Below are 21,312 nucleotides of genomic sequence, written 5' to 3' on the forward strand. Positions count from 1 at the left end.
GTATTTTATAAAGTGTTCAAGTGCAGGTCATCTTATATATATATATATATATATATATATATATATATATATATATATATATATAACGGAGGCAGTGCAGGTCATCTTTTATATATATATATATATATATATATATATATAACGGAGGCATCACGTGTCTATATATTTTATTTGACATGTGTCCATATATTTACGAGAGAGGAGCAGATGCCTTTCAACGGAAAAGCCTTCCTTCGTCACTTCTGCATGCAGATATAGTTGCTGGGCGACTTTGGTTCAAAAAAAAAAAAAATAAGAGAGCTCCAAAATGCGTTGTCTCGTGCGACGTCCCACAGTGCCATCACGCTTTTGCAAATCCATAGACTCGACCTTGCCATCAAATGCGACAGAATCCAATGACACCGTAGGCTCGAAATCAATTGAAGTCGAGTGAACTTCACTGTCGAATGCTGACAGAGAGATAGCGGCACTGCCGACGAAATCCATCATGGAGCCAGAATCTTCGAGCCGGAGCAGCCGGTGAATGGGGAGATCACCACCGCGGTAGAGATTCGGGTCGCAGATCTGAATGCAGGGCACTGCGGATCGTGCCGATTCCACTAGGCACGGCTCGCCATTGGGGGCGCGGCGAAGGGAGAGGCAGAGACGGCGGCAAGAGAAGGTGGGAATGGGAGTTCCAATAAGCCAGGAGGCGAGATCGGCATAGAGAGAGCACAGATGGGCGGTGTAGTAGAGAAGATGGGTGCGGGGAAGATAGGAGAAGAAGAAGGAAGAAAAAAAAAAATATAAAATAGTATTTTTTAAAATAATAAAAAATATAATATACAAAATAAATAAATAAAATAAAATAAAATATTAAAAAAAATATTTGGTGCATCGCATGGGGTTATAAACTAGTTTACTTAATGACCGCATGTAAACACGATTGGTGAAACTTATCCTATTAATCTAGGATTGTCCTTTACGTAGCTTTTAGCAGGCAGTTCTTATTAAAGGCTTTATCCTGTGCGAGATGTTATAACTATAGTTATGTTTGATTGTGGACTGACGAAAAGCGCAAGCTGCTGCTGATGTTTTCTTTCAATATTCATAATTTGTTATGTTGTGCATTGGCGAGGGAATTCGACCAAGTGATTTAAGGTTGCACTCTATGAAGCTAAAACATTTTTGTGCTTCCCTTAGCTTTTACTGTTCTCTTCGTTTTGTTGCAACTTTATAGCTTTAAAACTCATTGTTTGCAGCAGGCACTCTTTATCTGCCAACGTAAGTCCATCATACTTGGCAATACAGCTTTATAAATTTATTGATGCAGCATTTAGCAACAGTAAGATAGACGCATGCAAGCCGAGTCATTTCTAATAATTTGATATTGAATTGGAGGATATAACTCATGGTTTTTCATGGAAAGTGGAGCTTAGCCATCCAGAATTTATCGAATGGAAATATGTACAATGACAGAGCTTGTGTGGAAGAAACAAAGAATACACAAGAGTCATGTTAGATTTCAGTTCTAACAGGCAGGAGGCAGTTCAAGCAATGAAGATGAGAACTCTAAAGGTGTTTGAGAGCAGCAGCATGAAAGAAATATAGTGGAGTTTAATGAATACTTAGCTGAACCATCTTATGAAACTTTAGGCCCAAACGTCTGTGCTGAATGCATCTGGAACATGGTCTGAACGTCTGAATCGAGTCCACATCATTTCCCTTCTTAGCCAAATCCAATGAAATTTCATATATATATCTGATTGGCCTAAGATAACCATAGTGAAGAACAACAACTAGCCAGGTAATGGAGAAAATTTAGAGAATTTTCCTTTAAGATAACCCAGCCACCAAAGTGTTTCAGTAGGATAACAAAGAGAGCTGGGATAACCAGCAAAGATCTGCACATAACTGAACCATAAACCGATCTGTCCACTGTCATGTGCCTGCCAAAGATATACATGCTCTATTGATGTCTTTCAAACAGAGGTGAAAGCTGGAAGATGCTCGCTATAACATAGTAAGGACCAGTAGTTTTTCATAGCTCTGCTGTTCCCTTCTGATCAAGGAGAGAAATAAACCTGAGTTATTGGAGAGAAGCTACAGAAATGGCACTGCTGAAAAACGGGAAGACTGACAACAGGAAACAAGATGGCGGGGAAACTAGAATGATTCTGATTCTGTCGTCTTTAAACTGTAGAGAAAACAAATAAAACAATCAAAATCAGCTGGAGGATCAGAATAACTCAAGGTTGTTCAATTAATAGCTACACATTGTTCTAGACTTTTCATACTCAATACATGCATGGGCTGTCCTAATCTGTTATATATCTGTTATATAAGTTTCATAAATTAGTTATGTCCCTCAAATGATTTGATAGAACTCCACATGAAGCTCTTGTAAACTGAAAGTAGTGAGGATTTTACGAGATGACACGAGATTCCTGGCCAAGACTTCAAAATAATAATAATAACAACAATGCTGTTTTAGCCTTTATTGGCAGTATGTCTTAGTGCACATTTCCATTTCATGATTTATATGACGAACCGGACCCATAGGGTATTTTTCTGGCCCTTTCGGCAAAGTTTATATTTTTTGGGGTCGCATCATCGGGCCCTCCCCCAAACAAGACAGCATTTCCTGATCATCGGCCCAGCCCACAACTTAATTTTGTGTGTGGAGTAATTCTTTATGCACCGCATGCGGTGCAAAACTATTATACTGTACAATAACATTGGGGCACATAGCGTATCTAAATTATACTGCTCAATAACATTAGGGTACGTAGCACATTCAAATGGGACGGCTGCCCAATTTTTTTCTTTCCATAATTTTTCAGTGACAAAAATATCTTTTATGACTTTCTGATATCTTGTATGACTTTTTATAAGTGACTTCCTGTAAATATATATGACTTCCTAAGAATATATACTGTTCAGAAAGTCATATGACTTCTTGTAAATATATATGACTTCTTGTGACTTCCTGTGAACATATATGACTTCCTATAAATATATATGACTTTCTATGAACATATATGACTTACTGTGAATATATATATATTCACAGATGTTGGAGTTTTATGGTTTCATGCACACATAATTTTACAAAACAAGTATGCAGCGAAATTTTAAAATTTTCAGATTAAATCTAATTTAATCTAAGCATGCATAAGATCAAATCTTCAAACCATAAACAGGACTATCATATGTGAGATAAGATTCAGATACAGAAATCTAATAGAGAAAAATAAATATAAAAATGTACCTGAACATGGATCAATCTTCAATGCGAACTGATGATCATGGATGTCTTCCGAAGATCTCTTGTAGCCGCACAAATGTCTGATCTCTACAGATATCCACACGAGACTCTGATATGATCAAAAAAATTTTGATCTTACCAGGATGCTAGCTCCCTTGCAGAGATTGCATCTTAACGGTTGAAAATTTTCTTTTCTCCTAAGAAACTCTTAGAGAATAAGAAGATATAAGAGGATCTTGATCTCTACATTAGAGATCATGAGAAGAACCATTTTTTCTCTTTTCTTTCTAAAATCCATACACCAAATCTCTACAATAAAGATGTAGGAATTTTGTCTAACTTTTGGACAAAAAAAAGAGAAGACATTAATGTCTAAACATGGACAAGAGGGAGAGAAAAAGCTGTCCAAACAACCAATAATTGGTTGTTGTAATAAAGAAGAGATAGGAAGATAGAAATTACCTCTCGCCATGGGCCCTTCACCGCCTCTTTCTCCATTGGTTTTCTCCATGCAAATTCCTCTCATATTTTGGGCATTAAAACCAGATGTTATCTCACCTTACACGTCCCATATGGAGGGTATTTTGTAAGCCAAAAAGAGTCCTAAGTTAGATAGGAATCAAGAGTCCAAAATGTTTAGGACTCTTCTTTTTTTTATGCCGCCCAACAATCAGGTTTCACACCAGATTTTGCACGGTAAAGAAGGTGGTTTAAAACTCCTTCTTACATGCTAAAAAGGGGAGAAAAAGAGGCATCCAAACTAATTCAACATGGGACACAAAATCAGGTTGGCATGGAGTTGTTTTGGTGCATGAAATCAAGGTAGTTTAATTCCATGGGACTCTTAGATTAGGTGGCTGTTTTAAATCAAATAAAACACTAATAAATCATAATCATATTAGGACCAGATTAGATCCAAATAGATGGAAATCCAAATCTAATTTGGAGCCCAATCTATTTAGATTTAATATCTCCTAATTGGAGGAGGAGTCCTAGTCCAATTGGACTCTTTCTTGATGCTTGAATCAAACTCAATTTTTAATCCTAATCCAATTAGGATTTGGTGCATCCAAAAAAGTCAAGATTTTTAATCCAGTTAGGAATACATACATCCTAGTCTAATTAAAAATTAGGTCAAACCCAAATCCTAATTTAACTGGAATTAATCATCCAATCTTTTTGGGGTTATCCTATAACCCTATTGAGGTTGATCAAATCAAATCCATAATGAGTTAAATTAAATCCAATCAAATTGGACTTGATGCAAGCCCCATTGCTCAATCAAATTGAGCCAATTAGAAATCTTATTGCTAATTAATTCTCCTATAACTCACTAACTCTTTAGCGAGTTACTTAATTGTAATATTTACATTGGATCAATCATCAATCAAATTGATAATCAAATCCTGTTACGATTCATAATCATAATTCAACCATTTGATCAGTCAAAAGTTTCTTTTGTGTGTGATCCCATAGGTTCTATTCTGTCTGATAGTGAGATATATTGTGATCCCTATCACAATATCATTGAAATTCTTTTCAGTAGATTGGAATAATTTCAAGTCAACCCATCAAAGATTATTGATCATCATGATGATACTTGTGAGTCTCACAATCCATCAGTGAGACCTAGCAGTATGTAGTAACAATCCAGCAGAATAAAAAATAAAACTCTAGGTACAATTAATGTATGATACAATCCCTCTATCGTGAGTTCTGACCAGATGGTAGGTCATGGATAAATCGTCAAACCTCAACATCGATCATATGATAGATTCAATCAACTTAAGTTCATATGTGACTCTATGGAAACTCTTTTCCATCAATTACACTGCTATGGCTATAGACTTAAAAACTCAGCCTCTTAAATTTCATAGGACTACTCCTTTCTACTAGGATCGATAGATCCTATCTTAATGTACACCTCACTCCTACAGTGGATCAACTGTCGCCAATATCTACTACAAGAGCTCATTGAGACCTATGTTGATGTGTCAGTCAAACTCCAGCAGCCTCACTGCGAGCAGTAGTATCATCTCAAGTCAAAGGACCAATCATACAACTGCAACATCAAGAAAGTCACAACAAGTGAGCAAACATCCATGTGACTTTTCATATTAGTCATGCTTAGTGCTAGTTGTTCTCGAACAACCATCTGCACTCTCGCTCCAGTGTCTCTACACCACAGACTCGAGATCCATCTGTCCGAAGAAAGCGATCCGTGCACTGGTCTATCCGGATTAATCACCATCTCCATGATGATCCTATGATCAGAAGCAATTTAGGAATCAACCATTAATGATACGTTTCAAATTCTCAACTCTTTAAGAATATGTATCATCATCTTGTTAATCCCTTAGATGATTCATGGATACATAAACATGAATGGTAATATAACTGCCCAATAAGTACAAAATCATATCCTAGAGATATGAAATGTGTCAGCCAAGATTAACTTCTAAGGTATATATCCAATAATCTTCCACTTGTACTAAAGCCAATCTGCCATGTACCAAATTCTATCTTCATAAGACAGGCTATAGTCTTAGACTGGCTAAGTGACTTACCAGTGGGTCATCCATATCACATATGGAGTTTACTCTCTACACTTCTATGTATTTCTACTCGAGGTGGTCGCGTGTTCAACTATTCTATGTGCGTGGATATCTGGTGAGACTTAAGCTCCTTAGCAAGGGCTATGATACCTTTATCTTTACAAGATAGTGTCACGGCATCTGATGGTATGATAACTAATTCTGCAAGTAACATTAAAACTAGAATGCATCCTATACATTTACAGTGTACTCAACTTCCATCAATCGATTATTTGAAACCCTTCTAAGATATCTACATAGGAACACACTTGATGATGTAGATATTTTACCATCAACATCAGACAAAATCTGAATTGATGTATCCTCCCACTCCTAGCTTTAATCCTTCTCTAAATTAAGAACATATCCTCAATTCTTCTTAAGAGCTTAAGGATGTTTTCACAGCAATCCAGCGCTCACAGCCTAGATACAACTAATATATACTTATGACAATCATAGTATTATTTATATCAATTCAAGTATATTATATGGCATATATCTATGCTCGAGAGAGTAGCAGACCCCTCTCCGAGATTTCTATGCTGAACCCTTTCAGCATCCAGTCTTTGTACTTTATCTGTTAAAACACAAGCATCCAATTGTATCTATCACTATAGATCTTTAAGACACTCGCTTTATGTCTTTTATGGAGAAATCTATATTCAACCATATTTTAACCGATGTCAGTTTTGGACACTCCCACTGACCCTTTTGAAAACTCATAATTTCTCTTTTTTGATGTACCAACTCCAAGATTATTACAGTCTTTGTGATCTCCTATCAAAAAAAGTGAAATCCATAGGCTATTCCATATAGAAATCTTCAGAAGATCTCTTCTCAAGAAAGCTATTTTACATCCCTTTATTGGAGTCAATATCCCATATCACCTCATTGTAGGCTTTGAGATCATCTTTATGCTCCCATTTCCATGAGAAATGACTTTCTCTACATTCTCTGTTAAGCATACTCAAGTACCTTTCGAGAGAATTAGAGATCCTACTATATGTATGAGGTGGAGGAAGAATATACGTCTACTGGCTCATCATGATAAATAGATTCTTAAGATTCAAAGGCTCATCACTCTTCAAAGACACTCTTTTTGAGCTTAACTTTTCTTCCACTACTTTATCTTGGATAAAATTTTTTTCAAGAAGATAGCATGTCGGGTCACAATCACATTGCAATCCTTTCAGAAAGTAGTATCTCAAACTCTTTTAGGATGAGCTTTATAGACCTATCCTCTAACATATCCACCTGCTATTCTAGACACAGGCTAGACATCCTTGAGTCTCAAAATAATCAAGATTCAATTTTCACCATACCATATCTTATATGGTGTGGTACGAACAGGTTTAGAGATAATCCAATTTCATAGAAATAAAGTATGTCCCTAAAGAAACATAAATCAGTGAAGTTCATCATGGATCAAACCATATCTCATATAGTCCTATGACTCTTCTTATCTCATTGAGCTGAGATGTACTAAGAGCAGTCCAATATGAAACTATGCCATTTTATGAGATAACCGAAAAATTTTTTTCATTGGTATATACATCCTCGATCCGATCGAAGTACCTTCAAAAATTTTTTGATTTACTTCTCTACTTACATCTGAATTTTTTGAACCTTTCAAAAATTTCAGATTTATATCTCATATACATACCCATACCATAAGTGACATCGATAAAAGTAACAAAATAGAGACAACTCCTTGGTTAGCACATCACATAGGCTACACACATCAAATGTGTACAAAGATAAGTATCTCAGTGATCCTTTTCTCTTATCCCACAAGAGTAGCTTGGTCATATTTTCTCAAAGAGATGATACACAAACTAGATATGACTCAATAGTCAATGAGCCCAAAGGCCCATAATTCTCTAGTTTGTTAATCATTTCTTCTCCAATATAACTTAGCCATAAGGGTCCACATATACTTTAATGTTTTTCTCAATTCTGGATCTCTCAGATCCAATAGCATTCACTACTTGCTCAATTAAGTTCACATATGCATTACTATGTAAATGATAGAGACCATCTCTAAGAACTAAATCCAAACGATGATCACGAAGGATAGATACCCATAGCCACAGCAGCAACTGTTGCCCTGTAGCCAATTTAAGGGTCATTTCCTCAGCCCTCCATCTTTCCATCGACTCTACACTAAAGTTTATAGCTCAACTGAAAGAAAAAGAAATCATAAGAATAGCATTGAGAAATCTTGACATGTCTACTTTAGGCATATCTTTATTTCTTCAGGCTCTCCAGGTATTTATCTTTGAACTCTTTCAACATTTCTTTGTTAGCAACAATTTAATCAATTCAGATAAGGTGCCATGATAGTCTTTCATATGGTAGTTTACCACAAACTACTCATATAAACTAATCAGGGATTACAGGATCAAATTTACAACGATGGAAGATCTTGGACTTAATATTTTGTGAAGAGATTTGAGTTTAGGTCTCAACTAATCAGTCATCACATGACTGATGTAATTGGTATGGACTAAATCAAACCATCAAGCAACCATATTTGAGACTCAATCATTCAAATTGATCAGATAAGTGGAGATTATGGAGGTTTCCCCGTTGTTTTTTTTAGATACCAATAAATCGACCAAATAAGCGAACGAAACTAATTAAATAACCACCTTTCAATTACTTGCCTTAGACACCAATAGATCAATTGATCAAAATAGGTTAGCTTTGATGAATCAGACTTGAACCACAGAGCTGAATTACGTCCTTAGATTAATTGATTCTATATATGGGTGTCAATTGATTTGATCAACAATAATTATATGATCTTAGGCTCTATTGACCTCATCCTAATTAATACTTGACTCAGTTTGATCAACTACTAAATTGATTCAAATCCAATATGATCAAATCAGAAACTCTTTTAGTATAATCCAATTACATGACCTAATTTGATCTTCTCATGACCAATCTCTCATGCACAAACACTAATTTCAGATTTTAAAATAAAATTTTTAGATCTAAATTCTTTGCATGAAGAGTAAATTTTGATTTTAAAATAATTTTAGATCATGTATACAAATATGTATCACATACATAAATAAGTTTAGATCATAGAAATAAATTTCAGCCCTAAACATGCTTTCATATATCATATATATGAATTAAAATATATCTTGAAACTCTTTTTAGATCTAAATAACAAAATATATATCACATATATGCTATAAAAATTAGATCTAAAAAATTTTATCCAATTAAAAATTTTAACATCATTCTAGGACAACCATTCAGCATAACAGGTTATGCTAGGGCAACATTATATCAGAACGACATCAAAAACTTTTAGATCTAAAATTTTTCTCTATAGATTTTAAATTTAAATCTTAATTTTATACATATGACGTGGCTCTGATACCACTATTGAAATTTTTTGATTTTATGCAAACCCATAATTCCTCTTATTTGATCATGATACCCAGGTATATTTTTATATTTATTTTTTTTATTGAATTTCTGTATCTGAATCTTATCTCACATATGATGATCCTATTTATGATTTAAAGATTTGATCTTATGTATGCTTAGATTAAATTAGATTTAATCTAAAAGTTTTAAAATTTCACTGCGTACTTATTTTATAAAATCATGCATGCATGAAACCATAAAACTCCAACAACAGAAAGTCATATTATCCATAGGAAATTATATATAATTTTTTATGAATATATATGACTTTCTGTGAATAAATATAATTTTCTATAAATATATATGACTTTTTGTGAATATATATAATTTTTTTTGAACATATATGATTTTCTATGAACATATATGACTTTCTGTAAATATATATGACTTCCTATGAATATATATGATTTTTTGTGAATATATATTACTTTCTGTAAATATATTTGACTTCTGTATGACATTTTATGAATATATATAATTTTTTGTGAATATATATGACTTTCAGTGAATATATATATCATTTACAAGAAGTCATATATGTTCACAAAAAGTTATATATATTCACAGGAAGTCATATATATTCACAGAAAGTTATATATATTCATAAAAAATTATATATATTCATAAAAAATCATATATATTCACAGAAAGTCATATATACTAACAGAAAGTTATATATATTAGATGTATATCCTATAAGCCAATCTTGACTAACGCATATCATATTTTTAAGATATATTTTTGTACTTTATAGGTACTTAAATTATCATTCATGTTTTATATGTCCATGAATCATCCAAAAAATTAACAAGATAATGATATATTCTCAAAGAGTTAAAAATTTGAAACATGTGTCATTGATTGTTAATTCTTAAATACTCCTGATCATAAGATCATCATGGGGATGATGATTAATTTAGATAGACCAGTATACAGATCGCTTCTGTTGCCCAGCTATGCAACCCAAGAGGGGGGGTGAATTGGGTTTCTAAAAATTTTAAGCCCAACAAATGACTTATGAAGAACAAAACAATGGCTTTAAATCAATATTAATTAACTAAAGCAGTATTGCAAGGATATAATAAAGAAATAAGATAAAGCGATAAAGCACACCACAAACACAAGGATTTATAGTGGTTCGGTGCTAACCTTGCACCTACGTCCACTCCCCAAGATCCCACTTGGGAATTTTAATCCACTATCCTTTGTATTCAACCCGAATACAAAACGTCGGAAACTCCGACACTAGCTATCCCAAGCTAGAATACAGGACGTCGGAAACTCCGACCCTAGCTATCCCAAGCTAGAACACTTGTTTCCCGGGTACAAGCCAACCCAAAATACTCCGATTTCAGGTTCGGATCAACCTTTCCTTGTTTTGGAAATCCTCCAAAAACAAGAGCAAAAACTCACAAGGAGTAAGAATATTTAGAGCACAGATGAATACAAAAACAGCTCCTTAAATGAGCAAATATAACAATAAAAACTTTACTCAAATGAAGAACCCCTTTTTCAGATTTTCTCAAGATGAATGAACGGTTGAACGCTTGAGAAGAGGTTGATTGTTGATTGAAGATCTCTTGAAAGCTTTGAACGATCTCTAGATCAAGGTTGAAACGATAGGCGTGAAGAATTCTCTCCTTGAAAGATCTTTCTTTTCTCTTTCACAATTTCTCTGGTATATTGTGGATCCTCTCTCTTTTTCTATGGATATTTCTTTGATCTCAGGCTTTTTCTTGCAAATTTCGGATCCTCTCTTCTGTTCTTCTCTTTTTCTTCTTTTTCTCTTCTCATTTGATTTCACGTTTGATCCACTATTTAATCTGCAATTTCTTTCATCATTTAAAGCATTTTGTAGCATTAGAAGCAAGAGAAAACAATTTAGGCAGATAAAGAGCCGTTAGAGGATTTTTAGGAAGCATAAATGGCAATTAAAACGGGCAAAAAAATAGCCGTTGCTGATATTTCCCGTCGCAGGGGTCGACTCATGAGTCGACTCATGCTTCAGGAGTCGACTCATGAGTCGACTTCTGTTGCAACAGACCAGAAGATCTGATTTCTGGATTTTTCGGCTCAAATCAGCAGAGGTCGACTCATGAGTCGACTCATGCCTTGTGGGTCGACTCATGAGTCGACTCACAGGTCGTGCCAAGCCAAAAATCCAGCGTGCCATCGGAATTTTTTTGTGCCATTCAGCTCATAGTGCCATGAGTTGACTCATGAGTCGACTCATGCACTTCAAACCTTCATAACTTCAAAAATATTAGTCCAAACACAATGAAATTTTCACCAATAGATTTCAAATCATTTGTTCTACCAAATGGTACTATCAAATCAGGATTTTAGTGAAATTATGATTTTACCCTTGAAGAGCATAAGGACTTTTTTAATTGATTGTATCCCTTCAATCTGCTTTGTAATCATCAAAATCAATCTAGGAGCAACAATCTCCCCCTTTTTGATGATGACAAAATATATGAACAAAAATATTTATGTTAATGCATTAATTTCAAAAGAATCCATTATGGGTGTATATGCTTGAAAAGAGTATGATTCTTTTGGCATGTAATATAAATGCAAAAATAGTTTGTCCATTTTCTTAAAGATTTGAAAAGGGTATTAGATCATTTTGAGTTCAAGATATTTCAGAGCAAGAGAAGATAAATAACTTTTTTTATGTATCAGAGCAAAAATAATTTTTACAATGATATCAGAAAAGATTTTATAATGTATCAGAGCAAAAAAAATTTTTTTTTAATGTATCAGAGAAAATTTCATTCAGTATCCGAGCAAATGTTATAATATTTTAGAGAAACCTTCACACTGTATCGGATCAAATGTTATCATGTATCAGATCAAGTTGAAAGAAATTGTAGGATGAATCAGAGTAAAACAAATTTCTTATTGATGTCTCAAGGTGAGTAAAATTTCAAAAGCAAGTTTGAATATCAGAGCATATATATAAAAAAAATACTTATTTGCATTGTACTCATGATTTTGCTTTTGATGGATTAAAGTTCTGTCTGATACCAAATTTCTCTGTCTGATACCAAATTTCGATACCAAAATTTCTCAAAGTTTTGTTTAATCTTTCAATCCTTGTTTTTGTCTAATTTCTCTAATATTTGTTTAATTTCTTCAATATTTGTTTTAATTTAATTTCTCCCCCTTTTTTTTATAATTTAGGGTTTTGCTTTTTGTCTAATTTCAATTTTTATTTAATTTTAATTTCTCCCCCTTTTTGACATCATCAAACATAGTTAACTCTTTCTTTTCCTTTTCTGAAAATATTCTTTAATTTCTTCCTCTTTAGAGTTTTTCACAGATGTTTGCTCCCCCTTAATATAGCAATTATCAATAGCAAACACAATAAGGAGAAGATAATATTTCAACAGATGTATCAGAGATTGAAATATAACCAAAATATAATCATTACAAAGAGGTAGAAATATAGGTAAAAGATGATTCCATTAAAATCATAATTGTTTCAATACATAGAATTCAACCAGCTAAATGTCAATACATGGCCCCAAGGTATAGATCCTAGAACAAGATACTAACTCCTAAGATCTAGATAAGTCAATGATCAGAGTCATCAGATATAGGGTGAGGGGATGATGGATCAGAAGTGCGTCCTCTACCCCGTCTGCCTCTGCCACGAGTGGAGGTGATGGCACGAGCAGGAGAACGAGATGAACTAGGTGGCTGAGAATGCTGAGATACTAGGGCTGATATCATGAGTCTGATAGAATCAAGTACGTTCAGTGCTCTGGAAACAGATTGAAGTAGAGCAGTGAACTGAGTGGTAGCATGCTCACTCGATCCTCTGATCTCTTTCCTCAGTAGCTCATATCCACCTTCTAATGCTCCTCTGAGCCTGCCAGCCTCTACAGTGAGGTCTGTGACCTCAATAGTAGACTCATGTGGCTGGGGATGGGCCAATGCAAGGACTTGCCCCTGCAAGTCAAGAACTCTGCCAGTTAGTCTCCAGACTGTATCCTCAAGCTGCTGTATCCTGACGGACTGATCTGAAATCATCTGAAATATAGTGGAGATGTGGGGAGTAATGGTCTGATCAGAAGAAGTAGCTCCAGGTGCAAAAGAAGTACTACTCCACTGGCTAGACAACAAAGAAGCCACACGCTGAGATATATGCTCGATCTGATCATCAGCCAGTCTGAACTCTGATGGAGGTGCTCTGCTCTCTGGCTGATACACTGGTGTGGGCATCCTAGTAAACTCAGAAGGGCCAGCCTCAGTATCATGAATGAACTGGGTATCTGGTGAAGCTGCCCTGAAATCATGTACAGGAGAAGATGGACCTTCTTCTTCTACTCTGCCTTCAGTTCTGTCTTCAGCTCTTTCCTCAGCTCTCTCCTCAGCTCTTTCTTCAGAGCCCTTGATCCAACCACCAACAGTCTTTGTAATTCCCATTCGGTGTAGGCTGTGTTGGTTGAAAGTGTCCACATGTGAGAGCTTGGTAGGTGTCTCTCCCTCACAGCTAACTCCAAATCTCCTAAAAACTCTAGTAAGGGCCATACCATAAGGCAAGTGTGCCTTGGATCTGTTCAAAGTTTCTCTCATGGCCTCTATCATAAGTGTAGGGAGGTTTAGGGGGGTCTGAGTGATGATATGAAACATGACACATACATCTCTGCCAGATAGTAAGTCATGTCTACCACTCCTAGGAAAGAATAGTTTTGTCACGATCTGATGCAGGACCCTTATCTCAATGGACAGTAGCTTTGCTTCCAATCTGTTTAAACTTCCTGAAAAATCTTCTCCTAAGATAATTCTGATCCCTTCTTCTTTAATTGGGAGTTCCATATATGAGTATCCTTCACTAGGCAACTGAAGTATCTCTCCCAATATCCTAGAATCCAAATAGATGTCAATCCCCTTTACAGTTGAAGTCACAGACCCGTTTCCATAATTTAGGTTCTGGTAGAACTCTCTGACTAGATCAACATAGGTGACTTCCTTAAGAGAGCAATAAAGTTCCCATCCTTGATTTTTGATCTTGGTAGCAAAAGTAAAGCCTTCTTTCTCAAAGAACCGAAAATCTATATTTTTCCCGGTTTCTACTTTTCTATCAGAAAGAAGATTTACACTGGGGCTTATGGAGGGTTGAGAGGGACCTTGAGCAGGTACTGAAACTGGATTGGAAACAGTGGAAGACTGAGCATGCCTTTTCTTTCGGACAATTTCCTCAGGCTCTCGGATTGATTTCCTTCTTTGGGGAAGTTTCATCTTTGGAGCCATATCCAATAAGGTAGCAGACAAGAAGACTTGAATTCAGTGGAGGAGGGATCACAAAAGAGTAAAGAAGGATTTTGGTGGAGAAAAGAAGTGGATTTTGAATGAACGGTGAAGTTCTAGGGCACGTTCCACCCGCGCCTAACACTGCGAGAAAGCACAGAAAAATCCTTTTCAAGGAGGCGATTTTTGGTGGAGAGGATGAGGGAGAATTGCCTCAGAATTGTTCCTTGGATTTGGAGCAAAACAGAAGTTTGGAGGGGACGGCTTTCGGAAGGAAGACGACGAGAAGATGAGTCATCTCATAAACAAGGTTTTCCGTTTTAAAAACAATGAACCCGATGGAAGTTGGTGGGATTTACAAGTTTGCCATTGAGTCGACTCATGGGGGTCGACTCATGAAGTTCAGAAAATCAGGAAAAATGCAAATAAATTCCAGAAAAATTCAAAATTTTGGGAGAAAGAATTTTGCTCAATGATAAGTTTTTAGAGTGATAAAACTAAGCTTTTGGAACCAGGATAGATGTTGAAAATTGAGCTCTAAGAGTTTTTGACATCTATTCTTTGGAAATTGAGAAATTTCAGACAAATGGATCTAGAATTCCTAGATTTCTCCTAATTTCACAGAATCTTTCCTCACTAAGGGCCTTTGTAAAGATATCAGCTAATTGATTTTCAGTGCAAACATATTCAAGAATTATATTTTTGTTTTGAACATGTTCTCTTATAAAATGATGTCTTATCTCAATATGTTTAGATCTTGAATGTTGTATTGGATTTTTAGATAGATTTATAGCACTTGTATTATCACATTTTATTGGTGTTTCATTAAGTTTGATTCCAAAATCTTCGAGTTGTTGCTTAATCCACAAGATTTGAGCACAACAACTTCCGGCTGCAATGTATTCGGCCTCAGCCGTAGACAGTGCCACCGAATTTTGTTTCTTGCTAAACCATGAGATTAGGTTAACTCCAAGAAATTGGCAAGTTCCACTTGTGCTTTTTCTATCTAATTTACATCCAGCAAAATCAGCATCAGAATATCCTAACAAATTAATTTGTGAGTCCTTAGAGTACCATAACCCTATAGTTTGTGTACCATTTAAGTATCTAAGGATTCTTTTAACAGCATTCAAATGAGATTCCTTAGGATTAGATTGGTATCTTGCACATAAGCAAACACTAAACATGATATCAGGCCTACTTGCAGTTAAATATAATAATGAGCCAATCATACCTCTATAGTATTTTAAGTCTACGCTTTTACCTTCATCATCCTTGTCAAGCTTACATGAGGGACTCATTGGTGTGCCAATTGGTTTGCAGTTCTCCATTCCAAATCTTTTGAGTAGTTCCTTGGTGTACTTGCTTTGGGTGATGGAGATTCCCTCTTTTGATTGTTTGATTTGGAGTCCGAGGAAGAAGGTGAGTTCTCCCATCATGCTCATCTCGAACTCTCCCTGCATAAGCTTAGCAAAGTCTTGACAAAGGGATTCATTAGTAGACCCAAAAATTATGTCATCAACATAAATTTGTATAATTAGCATATCATTTTGGTTTCTTTTAATAATTAGAGTTGTATCCACATTGCCTCTTGAGAAACCATTATTTAGTAGAAATTTGCTTAGCCTTTCATACCATGCTCTAGGTGCTTGTTTTAGACCATATAAAGCTTTATTTAATCTGAAGACATGATTGGGAAAAGCATGATTTTCAAATCCAGGGGGTTGTTCTACATATACTTCTTCAGAAATATATCCATTTAAAAATGCACTTTTAACATCCATTTGAAATAGTTTGAATTTCATAAAGCAAGCATAAGCAAGTAGAAGTCTAATGGCTTCTAATCTAGCAACAGGTGCAAAGGTTTCATCAAAATCAATTCCTTCTTCTTGATTATATCCCTTAGCAACCAGTCTTGCTTTATTTCTAATTACATTTCCATGCTCATCTAATTTATTTCTAAAGACCCATTTTGTGCCAATTATTGAATAATCTTTAGGTCTTTTCACTAAGGTCCAAACATTATTTCTTTCAAATTGACTGAGTTCTTCTTGCATAGCATTAATCCAGTTATGATCATTTTCAGCTTCTTCAAAAGTTTTAGGTTCAAGTTGAGATACAAAAGCACAATGATTAAGTACATCTCTAAGTGAAGAACGTGTTTTTACCCCATGCATAGGATCACCGATAATTAATTCCTTAGGGTGGTTGTGAACATACCTCCATTCCTTGGGTAAGTCATTTGTACCTTGAGGTTGTTCTTGAATTTCTTCACCTTTCTCATTTTGTTCATCTTCTTGATCCTTGTTTTCTGGAGTTGCTGAATCTTTTAGAGTGATCTCCTTCATACCTTCTATTAGTGGATCTGCATCATCAACACCCTTATTCTTCCTTGAAGGAAGATCGTTAGATTCATCAAAGACAACATGTATGGACTCCTCAACTACTAAGGTTCTTTTGTTGAACACTCTAAATGCTTTACTAGTGGAGGAGTAACCTAGAAGGATTGCTTCATCTGATTTTGCATCAAATTTACCAAGTTTTTCTTTGCCATTATTTAATACAAAACATCGGCAACCAAAAACATGAAAATAGGCAATATTTGGTTTTCTTCCTTTCCAAAGTTCATAGGGGGTTTTCTTTAAAAATTGTCTTATTAAAGCACGATTTAAAATGTAACATGCTGTGTTAATAGCTTCTGCCCAAAAATATTTTGGAAGGTTGCTTTCACAGAGCATGGTACGGGCCATTTCTTCTAAGGTTCTATTTTTCCTTTCAACTACCCCATTTTGTTGGGGTGTCCTAGGAGCAGAGAAGTTGTGGCCAATTCCATTTTCATCACAAAAATTTTCAAACTCATGATTTTCAAATTCTGTTCCATGATCACTTCTAATATTTTGAATTGAAAACCCTTTTTCATTAGTGACTTTTCGATGAAATTTCGTGAAAATTTGAAAAGTTTCATTTTTGTGAGCTAAAAAGAAAACCCAAGTAAAACGAGAGTAATCATCAATTATTACAAATCCATATCGTTTTCCTCCTAGACTAGTGGTTTTAGTTGGTCCAAATAAATCCATATGTAAGAGCTCTAAAGGTCTAGAAGTTGAAATAGTGTTTTTGGATTTGAATGATACTCTAGTTTGTTTACCTAATTGGCATGCATCACAGATTCTATCCTTTTCAAAATTCAATTTTGGCAAACCGAGAACTAAATCCTTTTTGATTAATTTTGAAAGAGAATGCATGCTAATATGTGCAAGTCTACGATGCCACAGCCAACTAGTCTCATTTATTTTAGCATTTAAGGAAACTAGGCATTGCATGTCTAATTTAGTTAAATTATTCAAGTCTACCATATAAACATTGCCATGCCTATGTCCTATAAATTTAATGCCATCGTTAATAGGACTCATCACAATGCATACAGATGATTCAAAACTTACTTTATACCCTTTATCACAGAATTGACTAATGCTAAGTAAGTTATGCTTTAAACCTTTAACAAGTAAAACATTCTCAATGTATTTGGAGGGAGTGATACCAATGTTACCTATCCCGATGATCTTTCCTTTGCCATTATCTCCAAAGGTGACCATCCCTCCATCCTTAGCATCAAACGTGATGAATTGTGATTCATCACCAGTCATGTGTCTCGAGCATCCGCTGTCAAGATACCATTTCCTATTTCCTTCTTGGGATGCTAGACACACCTGCAAGCACAGATCAAGTTTCTGTCTTAGGTACCCAAGCTTTCTTGGGTCCTTTCAGGTTAGTCAGAATGGTTCCTTTTGGAACCCATATTTTCTTTGTGTTTGCATATTTGTTAATAAGACATGTGTATGATTTATGTCCTATTCTTCCACATTTAAAACAAGTAATATTTGTAGGCTTTTTGTATGAATAATTTGCATAAATATCCTTCAAAAATTTTTGTTTCTTCAGGGGTTTGTAACCAAGTCCAGCCTTATCATATATAGCTTTCTGATTATCAAGGATCATATTTAGCTTGTTTGAACTTAAGGTGAACTTATCTACTATAGATTTCAGTCTGTTAATTTCATCCTTAAAGTTTTGATTTTCTTGAATTAATGTGAATTTTTCAATTGAAAGAATTTCAGCTTGTTTCACTAAGGACTGATTTTTCAATTTCAGCTCTTTGTTTTTCTTCCCTAGTTTCTTTAATTCATCAATTGAATCATAGAAAGCTTCATGCAATTCTTCAAAAGTAAATTCACTAGTGGATTCAGAAGTTACCTCATTTTCATGTGCCATCAGGCACAGATTGGCTTGTTCGGTTGAGGTTTCCTCGTCGGAGCTTGAGTCATCACTCGCACTCCAGGTCGCCATCATTGCCTTCTTTTTGAATTTCTTTGGACCTTTCTTCAATAGAGGACATTCGGATCTGAAATGTCCTGGCTTCTTGCACTCGTAGCATATAGGGGTTTGATCTTTCTCCTTTTCTATGCTTTGATCCCCTTTTGTAAATTTCTTTCTCATCCCCTGTTTCCTTTTTCTTAGAAACTTCTTGAATTTCCGGGTGATGAGAGCCATCTCCTCATCCTGATCTTCATCTTCAGAGTCATCTGTTTCATAATCAGGTGAAGTTGTGGATTTGAGGGCAATGGTTCTTTTCTTTTTGATTTCATCCTCTTGATGTTGCATCATGCTAAGTTCATGAGTCATCAAGGATCCAAGAAGCTCTTCTAGAGGTAGAGTGTTCAAGTCCTTTGCTTCTTGGATGGCAGTCACCTTGGCTTCCCAAGTTCTTGGCAGTGACCTGAGAATCTTCCTTACAAGTTCACTGTTAGTATAAGATTTGCCAAGACTCTTTAAACCATTGATTATATCAGTAAAACGAGTAAACATAGCAGTTATGGACTCATCATGCTCTATTTTGAACAATTCATATTTATGTACAAGCATGTTTATTTTAGACTCTTTTACTTGATTTGTTCCCTCATGGGTGACTTCTAACCTATTCCATATTTCTTTAGCAGATGCACAAGTAGAAATGCGATTAAATTCACTAGCATCTAGTGCACAATAAAGAACGTTCATAGCTTTGGCATTTAATTGTGCCAATTTCTTGTCAACCTCATCCCATTCTTTCTCGGGTTTGGTTGACTCCTCACCATCTATAATCTTGGTGGGTGTGTGAGGACCATTCACTATGATACTCCACATATCATAGTCGAGTGCTTGTATGAAAATCTTCATCCGAGCTTTCCAATAGGTGTAATTAGACCCATTGAAAAGTGGAGGTCGGTTTGTTGATTGCCCCTCAGCTAGAGAAGTTCCAACATGGGTTGCCATAGATCTTTGGCTCTTTGATTGTTAGATCAAAGAAGGGCTAGAGCACTGGCTCTGATACCACTTGTTGCCCAGCTATGCAACCCAAGAGGGGGGGTGAATTGGGTTTCTAAAAATTTTAAGCCCAACAAATGACTTATGAAGAACAAAACAATGGCTTTAAATCAATATTAATTAACTAAAGCAGTATTGCAAGGATATAATAAAGAAATAAGATAAAGCGATAAAGCACACCACAAACACAAGGATTTATAGTGGTTCGGTGCTAACCTTGCACCTACGTCCACTCCCCAAGATCCCACTTGGGAATTTTAATCCACTATCCTTTGTATTCAACCCGAATACAAAACGTCGGAAACTCCGACACTAGCTATCCCAAGCTAGAATACAGGATGTCGGAAACTCCGACCCTAGCTATCCCAAGCTAGAACACTTGTTTCCCGGGTACAAGCCAACCCAAAACACTCCGATTTCAGGTTCGGATCAACCTTTCCTTGTTTTGGAAATCCTCCAAAAACAAGAGCAAAAACTCACAAGGAGTAAGAATATTTAGAGCACAGATGAATACAAAAACAGCTCCTTAAATGAGCAAATATAACAATAAAAACTTTACTCAAATGAAGAACCCCTTTTTCAGATTTTCTCAAGATGAATGAACGGTTGAACGCTTGAGAAGAGGTTGATTGTTGATTGAAGATCTCTTGAAAGCTTTGAACGATCTCTAGATCAAGGTTGAAACGATAGGCGTGAAGAATTCTCTCCTTGAAAGATCTTTCTTTTCTCTTTCACAATTTCTCTGGTATATTGTGGATCCTCTCTCTTTTTCTATGGATATTTCTTTGATCTCAGGCTTTTTCTTGCAAATTTCGGATCCTCTCTTCTGTTCTTCTCTTTTTCTTCTTTTTCTCTTCTCATTTGATTTCACGTTTGATCCGCTATTTAATCTGCAATTTCTTTCATCATTTAAAGCATTTTGTAGCATTAGAAGCAAGAGAAAACAATTTAGGCAGATAAAGAGCCGTTAGAGGATTTTTAGGAAGCATAAATGGCAATTAAAACGGACAAAAAAATAGCCGTTGCTGACATTTCCCGTCGCAGGGGTCGACTCATGAGTCGACTCATGCTTCAGGAGTCGACTCATGAGTCGACTTCTGTTGCAACAGACCAGAAGATCTGATTTCTGGATTTTTCGGCTCAAATCAGCAGAGGTCGACTCATGAGTCGACTCATGCCTTGTGGGTCGACTCATGAGTCGACTCACAGGTCGTGCCAAGCCAAAAATCCAGCGTGCCATGGGAATTTTTTTGTGCCATTCAGCTCATAGTGCCATGAGTTGACTCATGAGTCGACTCATGCACTTCAAACCTTCATAACTTCAAAAATATTAGTCCAAACACAATAAAATTTTCACCAATAGATTTCAAATCATTTGTTCTACCAAATGGTACTATCAAA

Source organism: Elaeis guineensis, chromosome 10 (assembly GCF_000442705.2).
Source record: "Elaeis guineensis isolate ETL-2024a chromosome 10, EG11, whole genome shotgun sequence".
NCBI lineage: Eukaryota > Viridiplantae > Streptophyta > Magnoliopsida > Arecales > Arecaceae > Elaeis > Elaeis guineensis.